Below are 9,965 nucleotides of genomic sequence, written 5' to 3'. Positions count from 1 at the left end.
TCTCCTCCACTTCATCACTCTAATTCAAACACCTCACCACCTAGCCTTGTCCTCCTCTTCATCACTCTAACCACCTAGCCTTGTCCTTCCCCAGAGCTGCATGTCTGAGACTATAAGAAGAACCCAGCCTGTCTTCACATATAGCTAACCTGGAATTAATATCCACCACTTTATCAAACTTAATCAAATCATTTTTTTTTTATCTAAACATGTAAAAATGGATATCATCCACCAAGTGCATTATTCCCTCATCAGAATGAGGACATACTTCACTTCAAATCAAACAGGCCATGGAGGCAGATACGGAGCTTCATCCCAACAGGCCATGGCTGCAAATACAGAGATTTATCACAACAGGCCATGGCTGCAGATACGGAGATTTATCACAACAGGCCATGGCTGCAGATACAGAGATTTATCACAACAGGCCATGGCTGCAGATACGGAGATTTATCACAACAGGCCATGGCTGCAGATACGGAGATTTATCACAACAGGCCATGGCTGCAGATACAGAGATTTATCACAACAGGCTGCAAATACGGAGATTTATCACAACAGGCCATGGCTGCAGATACGGAGATTTATCACAACAGGCTGCAAATACGGAGATTTATCACAACAGGCCATGGCTGCAGATACGGAGATTTATCACAACAGGCCATGGCTGCAGATACGGAGATTTATCACAACAGGCCATGGCTGCAGATACAGAGATTTATCACAACGGGCCATGGCTGCGGATACAGAGATTTATCACAACAGGCTGCAAATACGGAGATTTATCACAACAGGCCATGGCTGCAGATACGGAGATTTATCACAACAGGCCATGGCTGCAGATACAGAGATTTATCACAACAGGCTGCAAATACGGAGATTTATCACAACAGGCCATGGCTGCAGATACGGAGATTTATCACAACAGGCCATGGAGGCAGATACGGAGATTTATCACAACAGGCCATGGAGGCAGATATGGAGATTTTGACCCCCTGCCGCGCCTCATCGGAAACCTCTTTCTCAAAGCCTAAAATCCGGATTACGTTCAGCGTGTTATTTTATGCACGTAGCGTCTGCTCACACTCCACTTCCCTTAACGCTTCTCTCTTCACCATCTTCTGAACCATAATGACGTAGCTGGTCTTTCTCATACTTCTGAACAGTTTAAATAAATAAACCCTGCTGTGATGTGAACGAGCGTATCCCCAAAAGTATATATCGAAGGCTATACAAACTTCTCCGTCTGCAGTCGCTCGATATGCTGCCTAGACGGCTGCATGTAACTCCCCACAATGGGGCAAAACCACAATCTGTGTTTAACTACAGACCGGCCCTACTAACTGCTATTTCACTTCTCAATGATCACGCAAGTAGACTACCTGTACAAGGAGGCTGACTAGCTGTTCCACCTCTAGGCAGCCAAACGTTCTAGGCAGACTAGCTGTTCCACCTCTGGGCAGCCCAACGTTCTAGGCAGACTAGCTGTTCCACCTCTGGGCAGCCGAACGTTCTAGGCAGACTAGCTGTTCCACCTCTGGGTAGCAGAACGTTCTAGGCAGACTAGCTGTTCCACCTCTGGGCAGCCCAACGTTCTAGGCAGACTAGCTGTTCCACCTCTGGGCAGCCCAACGTTCTAGGCAGACTAGCTGTTCCACTTCTGGGCAGCCGAACGTTCTAGGCAGACTAGCTGTTCCACTTCTGGGCAGCCGAACGTTCTAGGCAGACTTCCTGTTCCACCTCTGGACAGCAGAACGTTCTAGCCAGACTAGCTGTTCCACCTCCGGACAGCAGAACGTTCTAGGCAGACTAGCTGTTCCACCTCTGGGCAGCCAAACGTTCTAGGCAGACTAGCTGTTCCACCTCTGGGCAGCCGAACGTTCTGGCAGACTAGCTGTTCCACCTCCGGGCAGCCGAACGTTCTGGCAGACTAGCTCTTCCACCTCTGGGCAGCCGAACGTTCTGGCAGACTAGCTGTTCCACCTCTGGGCAGCCGAACGTTCTGGCAGACTAGCTGTTCCACCTCTGGGCAGCCGAATGTTCTGGCAGACTAGCTGTTCCACCTCTGGGCAGCCGAACGTTCTGGCAGACTAGCATGTGTATCAGGACCGGTAGAGTCTGACAACGGGCAAGTTAGTTTTACATCGCCCGGCACGCTGTTATTCAACTACTGCTTTAGACTGTCTCCTATTGATGATGATAATCTACATAGTTATTCTGCTGCTTTAGACTGTCTCCTATTGGTGATGATAATCTACATAGTTATTCTGCTGCTTTAGACTGTCTCCTATTGGTGATGATAATCTACATAGTTATTCTGCTGCTTTAGACTGTCTCCTATTGGTGATGATAATCTACATAGTTATTCTGCTGCTTTAGACTGTCTCCTATTGGTGATGATAATCTACATAGTTATACTGCTGCTTTAGACTGTCTTCTATTGGTGATGATAAACTACATAGTTATTCTGCTTTAGACTGTCTCCTATTGGTGATGATAATCTACATAGTTATTCTGCTTTAGACTGTCTCCTATTGGTGATGATAATCTACATAGTTATACTGCTGCTTTAGACTGTCTCCTATTGGTGATGATAATCTACATAGTTATTCTGCTTTAGACTGTCTCCTATTGATGATGATAATCTACATAGTTATTCTGCTTTAGACTGTCTCCTATTGGTGATGATAATCTACATAGTTATTCTGCTGTTTTAGACTGTCTCATATTGGTCATGATAATCTACATAGTTATTCTGCTTTAGACTGTCTCCTATTGGTGATGATAATCAACATAGTTATTCTGCTTTAGACTGTCTCCTATTGGTGATGATAATCTACATAGTTATTCTGCTGCTTTAGACTGTCTCCTATTGGTGATGATAATCTACATAGTTATTCTGCTTTAGACTGTCTCCTATTGATGATGATAATCTACATAGTTATTCTGCTGCTTTAGACTGTCTCCTATTGGTGATGATAATCTACATAGTTATTCTGCTGCTTTAGACTGTCTCCTATTGGTGATGATAATCTACATAGTTATTCTGCTTTAGACTGTCTCCTATTGGTGATGATAATCTACATAGTTATTCTGCTTTAGACTGTCTCCTATTGGTGATGATAATCTACATAGTTATTCTGCTGCTTTAGACTGTCTCCTATTGGTGATGATAATCTACATAGTTATTCTGCTGCTTTAGACTGTCTCCTATTGGTGATGATAAACTACATAGTTATTCTGCTTTAGACTGTCTCCTATTGGTGATGATAATCAACATAGTTATTCTGCTTTAGACTGTCTCCTATTGGTGATGATAATCTACATAGTTATTCTGCTGCTTTAGACTGTCTCCTATTGGTGATGATAATCTACATAGTTATTCTGCTTTAGACTGTCTCCTATTGATGATGATAATCTACATAGTTATTCTGCTGCTTTAGACTGTCTCCTATTGGTGATGATAATCTACATAGTTATTCTGCTGCTTTAGACTGTCTCCTATTGGTGATGATAATCTACATAGGTATTCTGCTTTAGACTGTCTCCTATTGGTGATGATAATCTACATAGTTATTCTGCTTTAGACTGTCTCCTATTGGTGATGATAATCTACATAGTTATTCTGCTGCTTTAGACTGTCTCCTATTGGTGATGATAATCTACATAGTTATTCTGCTTTAGACTGTCTCCTATTGGTGATGATAATCTACATAGTTATTCTGCTTTAGACTGTCTCCTATTGGTGATGATAATCTACATAGTTATTCTGCTGCTTTAGACTGTCTCCTATTGGTGATGATAATCTACATAGTTATTCTGCTTTAGACTGTCTCCTATTGGTGATGGTAATCTACATAGTTATTCTGCTGCTTTAGACTGTCTCCTATTGGTGATGATAATCTACATAGTTATTCTGCTGCTTTAGACTGTCTCCTATTGGTGATGATAATCTACATAGTTATTCTGCTTTAGACTGTCTCCTATTGGTGATGATAATCAACATAGTTATTCTGCTTTAGACTGTCTCCTATTGGTGATGATAATCTACATAGTTATACTGCTGCTTTAGACTGTCTCCTATTGGTGATGATAATCTACATAGTTATTCTGCTGCTTTAGACTGTCTCCTATTGGTGATGATAATCTACATAGTTATTCTGCTTTAGACTGTCTCCTATTGGTGATGATAATCTACATAGTTATTCTGCTTTAGACTGTCTCCTATTGGTGATGATAATCAACATAGTTATTCTGCTTTAGACTGTCTCCTATTGGTGATGATAATCAACATAGTTATTCTGCTTTAGACTGTCTCCTATTGGTGATGATAATCAACATAGTTATTCTGCTTTAGACTGTCTCCTATTGGTGATGATAATCTACATAGTTATTCTGCTTTAGACTGTCTCCTATTGGTGATGATAATCAACATAGTTATTCTGCTTTAGACTGTCTCCTATTGGTGATGATAATCAACATAGTTATTCTGCTTTAGACTGTCTCCTATTGGTGATGATAATCAACATAGTTATTCTGCTTTAGACTGTCTCCTATTGGTGATGATAATCTACATAGTTATTCTGCTTTAGACTGTCTCCTATTGGTGATGATAATCTACATAGTTATTCTGCTTTAGACTGTCTCCTATTGGTGATGATAATCTACATAGTTATTCTGCTTTAGACTGTCTCCTATTGGTGATGATAATCAACATAGTTATTCTGCTTTAGACTGTCTCCTATTGGTGATGATAATCTACATAGTTATTCTGCTGCTTTAGACTGTCTCCTATTGGTGATGATAATCTACATAGTTATTCTGCTGCTTTAGACTGTCTCCTATTGGTGATGATAATCAACATAGTTATTCTGCTGCTTTAGACTGTCTCCTATTGGTGATGATAATCAACATAGTTATTCTGCTGCTTTAGACTGTCTCCTATTGGTGATGATAATCAACATAGTTATTCTGCTTTAGACTGTCTCCTATTGGTGATGATAATCAACATAGTTATTCTGCTGCTTTAGACTGTCTCCTATTGGTGATGATAATCAACATAGTTAGCGAGAGTTGCTGAAAACAGAACTAGACAATGTTTGCAATGATGACAAGATAGTCACTATGTCTGTATTGCTTGTGTTTGGTATGCTTGTGTTTGGTATGCTTGTGTTTGGTATTGCTTGTGTTTGGTATGCTTGTGTTTGGTATGTTTGTGTTTGGTATGCTTGTGTTTGGTATTGCTAGTGTTTGGTATGTTTGTGTTTGGTATTGCTTGTGTTTGGTATTGCTTATGCTTGGTATTGCTAGTGTTTGGTATGCTTGTGTTTGGTATTGCTAGTGTTTGGTATGTTTGTGTTTGGTATGCTTGTGTTTGGTATGCTTGCCTAAGAACATGAAATAGACTGCCTTTGTGTCGTGCTCGTGTTTGCAATACTGTTACACCGGACAACAAGGTTTGTACGAACACATCAATCACGTCTTCTGCGTACAACATAACTGTATGTGGCCTAAGACTCCTCCTAAGAAAATAACACGAAATCGCACATTAAGATTCCCCCTCCATGTCAATGAGGGGGAAGTGGCAGTGGAGCAGAAGTGAGTGGAGAAGTGGGGAACACTGAGCAGAAGCTATCTAGACAGCAGAGTGGAGAAGTGAGGAACACTGAGCAGAAGCTATCTAGACAGCAGAGTGGAGAAGTGGGGAACACTGAGCAGAAGATATCTAGACAGCAGAGTGGAGAAGTGGGGAACACTGAGCAGAAGATATCTAGACAGCAGAGTGGGGAACACTGAGCAGAAGCTATCTAGACAGCAGAGTGGAGCAGTGGGGAACACTGAGCAGAAGCTATCTAGACAGCAGAGTGGAGAAGTGGGGAACACTGAGCAGAAGCTATCTAGACAGCAGAGTGGAGAAGTGGGGAACACTGAGCAGAAGCTATCTAGACAGCAGAGTGGAGAAGTGGGGAACACTGAGCAGAAGCTATCTAGACAGCAGAGTGGAGCAGTGGGGAACACTGAGCAGAAGCTATCTAGACAGCAGAGTGGAGAAGTGGGGAACACTGAGCAGAAGCTATCTAGACAGCAGAGTGGAGAAGTGGGGAACACTGAGCAGAAGCTATCTAGACAGCAGAGTGGAGAAGTGGGGAACACTGAGCAGAAGCTATCTAGACAGCAGAGTGGAGAAGTGGGGAACACTGAGCAGAAGGTATCTAGACAGCAGAGTGGAGCAGTGGGGAACACTGAGCAGAAGATATCTAGACAGCAGAGTGGAGAAGTGGGGAACACTGAGCAGAAGATATCTAGACAGCAGAGTGGAGAAGTGGGGAACACTGAGCAGAAGATATCTAGACAGCAGAGTGGAGAAGTGGGGAACACTGTGCAGAAGATATCTAGACAGCAGAGTGGAGCAGTGGGGAACACTGAGCAGAAGTTATCTAGACAGCAGAGTGGAGAAGTGGGGAACACTGAGCAGAAGATATCTAGACAGCAGGGTGGAGAAGTGGGGAACACTGAGCAGAAGATATCTAGACAGCAGAGTGGAGAAGTGGGGAACACTGAGCAGAAGATATCTAGACAGCAGAGTGGAGAACACTGAGCAGAAGCTATCTAGACAGCAGAGTGGAGCAGTGGGGAACACTGAGCAGAAGCTATCTAGACAGCAGAGTGGAGAAGTGGGGAACACTGAGCAGAAGCTATCTAGACAGCAGAGTGGAGAAGTGGGGAACAGTGAGCAGAAAATATCTAGACAGCAGAGTGGAGAAGTGGGGAACACTGAGCAGAAGCTATCTAGACAGCAGAGTGGAGAAGTGAGGAACACTGAGCAGAAGCTATCTAGACAGCAGAGTGGAGAAGTGGGGAACACTGAGCAGAAGATATCTAGACAGCAGAGTGGAGAAGTGGGGAACACTGAGCAGAAGATATCTAGACAGCAGAGTGGAGAAGTGGGGAACACTGAGCAGAAGATATCTAGACAGCAGAGTGGAGCAGTGGGGAACACTGAGCAGAAGATATCTAGACAGCAGAGTGGAGAAGTGGGGAACACTGAGCAGAAGATATCTAGACAGCAGAGTGGAGAAGTGGGGAACACTGAGCAGAAGATATCTAGACAGCAGAGTGGAGAAGTGGGGAACACTGAGCAGAAGATATCTAGACAGCAGAGTGGAGCAGTGGGGAACACTGAGCAGAAGTTATCAAGACAGCAGAGTGGAGAAGTGGGGAACACTGAGCAGAAGATATCTAGACAGCAGAGTGGAGAAGTGGGGAACACTGAGCAGAAGATATCTAGACAGCAGAGTGGGGAACACTGAGCAGAAGCTATCTAGACAGCAGAGTGGAGCAGTGGGGAACACTGAGCAGAAGCTATCTAGACAGCAGAGTGGAGAAGTGGGGAACACTGAGCAGAAGCTATCTAGACAGCAGAGTGGAGAAGTGGGGAACAGTGAGCAGAAGATATCTAGACAGCAGAGTGGAGAAGTGGGGAACACTGAGCAGAAGCTATCTAGACAGCAGAGTGGAGAAGTGGGGAACACTGAGCAGAAGCTATCTAGACAGCAGAGTGGAGCAGTGGGGAACACTGAGCAGAAGCTATCTAGACAGCAGAGTGGAGAAGTGGGGAACACTGAGCAGAAGCTATCTAGACAGCAGAGTGGAGAAGTGGGGAACACTGAGCAGAAGCTATCTAGACAGCAGAGTGGAGAAGTGGGGAACACTGAGCAGAAGCTATCTAGACAGCAGAGTGGAGAAGTGGGGAACACTGAGCAGAAGGTATCTAGACAGCAGAGTGGAGCAGTGGGGAACACTGAGCAGAAGATATCTAGACAGCAGAGTGGAGAAGTGGGGAACACTGAGCAGAAGATATCTAGACAGCAGAGTGGAGAAGTGGGGAACACTGAGCAGAAGATATCTAGACAGCAGAGTGGAGAAGTGGGGAACACTGTGCAGAAGATATCTAGACAGCAGAGTGGAGCAGTGGGGAACACTGAGCAGAAGTTATCTAGACAGCAGAGTGGAGAAGTGGGGAACACTGAGCAGAAGATATCTAGACAGCAGGGTGGAGAAGTGGGGAACACTGAGCAGAAGATATCTAGACAGCAGAGTGGAGAAGTGGGGAACACTGAGCAGAAGATATCTAGACAGCAGAGTGGAGAACACTGAGCAGAAGCTATCTAGACAGCAGAGTGGAGCAGTGGGGAACACTGAGCAGAAGCTATCTAGACAGCAGAGTGGAGAAGTGGGGAACACTGAGCAGAAGCTATCTAGACAGCAGAGTGGAGAAGTGGGGAACAGTGAGCAGAAAATATCTAGACAGCAGAGTGGAGAAGTGGGGAACACTGAGCAGAAGCTATGTAGACAGCAGAGTGGAGAAGTGGGGAACACTGAGCAGAAGCTATCTAGACAGCAGAGTGGAGCAGTGGGGAACACTGAGCAGAAGCTATCTAGACAGCAGAGTGGAGAAGTCGGGAACACTGAACAGAAGCTATCTAGACAGCAGAGTGGAGAAGTGGGGAACACTGAGCAGAAGCTATCTAGACAGCAGAGTGGAGAAGTGGGGAACACTGAGCAGAAGCTATCTAGACAGCAGAGTGGAGAAGTGGGGAACACTGAGCAGAAGCTATCTAGACAGCAGAGTGGAGAAGTGAGGAACACTGAGCAGAAGCTACCTAGACAGCAGAGTGGAGAAGTGGGGAACACTGAGCAGAAGCTATCTAGACAGCAGAGTGGAGCAGTGGGGAACACTGAGCAGAAGATATCTAGACAGCAGAGTGGAGAAGTGGGGAACACTGAGCAGAAGCTACCTAGACAGCAGAGTGGAGAAGTGGGGAACACTGAGCAGAATATATCTAGACAGCAGAGTGGAGAAGTGGGGAACATTGAGCAGAAGCTATCTAGGCAGCAGAGTGGAGAAGTGGGGAACACTGAGCAGAAGCTATCTAGGCAGCAGAGTGGAGAAGTGGGGAATACTGAGCAGAAGCTATCTAGACAGCAGAGTGGAGAAGTGGGGAACACTGAGCAGAAGCTATCTAGGCAGCAGAGTGGAGAAGTGGGGAATACTGAGCAGAAGCTATCTAGGCAGCAGAGTGGAGAAGTGGGGAACACTGAGCAGAAGCTATCTAGGCAGCAGAGTGGAGAAGTGGGGAACACTGAGCAGAAGCTATCTAGACAGCAGAGTGGAGAAGTGGGGAACACTGAGCAGAAGCTATCTAGACAGCAGAGTGGAGAAGTGGGGAACACTGAGCAGAAGCTATCTAGACAGCAGAGTGGAGAAGTGGGGAACACTGAGCAGAAGCTATCTAGACAGCAGAGTGGAGAAGTGGGGAACACTGAGCAGAAGCTATCTAGGCAGCAGAGTGGAGAAGTGGGGAATACTGAGCAGAAGCTATCTAGACAGCAGAGTGGAGAAGTGGGGAACACTGAGCAGAAGATATCTAGACAGCAGAGTGGAGAAGTGGGGAACACTGAGCAGAAGATATCTAGACAGCAGAGTGGAGAAGTGGGGAATACTGAGCAGAAGATATCTAGACAGCAGAGTGGAGAAGTGGGGAACACTGAGCAGAAGCTATCTAGGCAGCAGACTGGAGAAGTGGGGAATACTGAGCAGAAGCTATCTAGACAGCAGACTGGAGAAGTGGGACACAGAGTGGAGCAGCAGATATTTTTGGTTTTAATGATCCTGCACATGTGCAGAAATCTCTGTATCAATAGCCAAGGGTTAGAGTTCAAGAAAATCCAGAACCGCAGCCACTCATCCTCATCCACTCTGAATTCAATATGACCTCATCCTGTAACAGAGAAACCAGACTTCCTGCCAAGCCACAAGCATTTATCTAAAACCTTATCTAATTAGGTAAAACGTGAGGCTTTGCATACTTACAACTGAAATATCCCATCATGCCCTGATCCCAAACCCAACTCTTGCTGTGTTCACGGCACTCTTCCTTCCCCCTGAGTTTTCCTCTCAATCC

This window comes from Salmo salar, chromosome ssa07 (genome assembly GCF_905237065.1).
Source record: "Salmo salar chromosome ssa07, Ssal_v3.1, whole genome shotgun sequence".
In the NCBI taxonomy this organism is placed as follows: domain Eukaryota; kingdom Metazoa; phylum Chordata; class Actinopteri; order Salmoniformes; family Salmonidae; genus Salmo; species Salmo salar.
The sequence above is the reverse complement of the archived record's forward strand: the minus strand, read 5'-3'. Positions refer to the sequence as shown.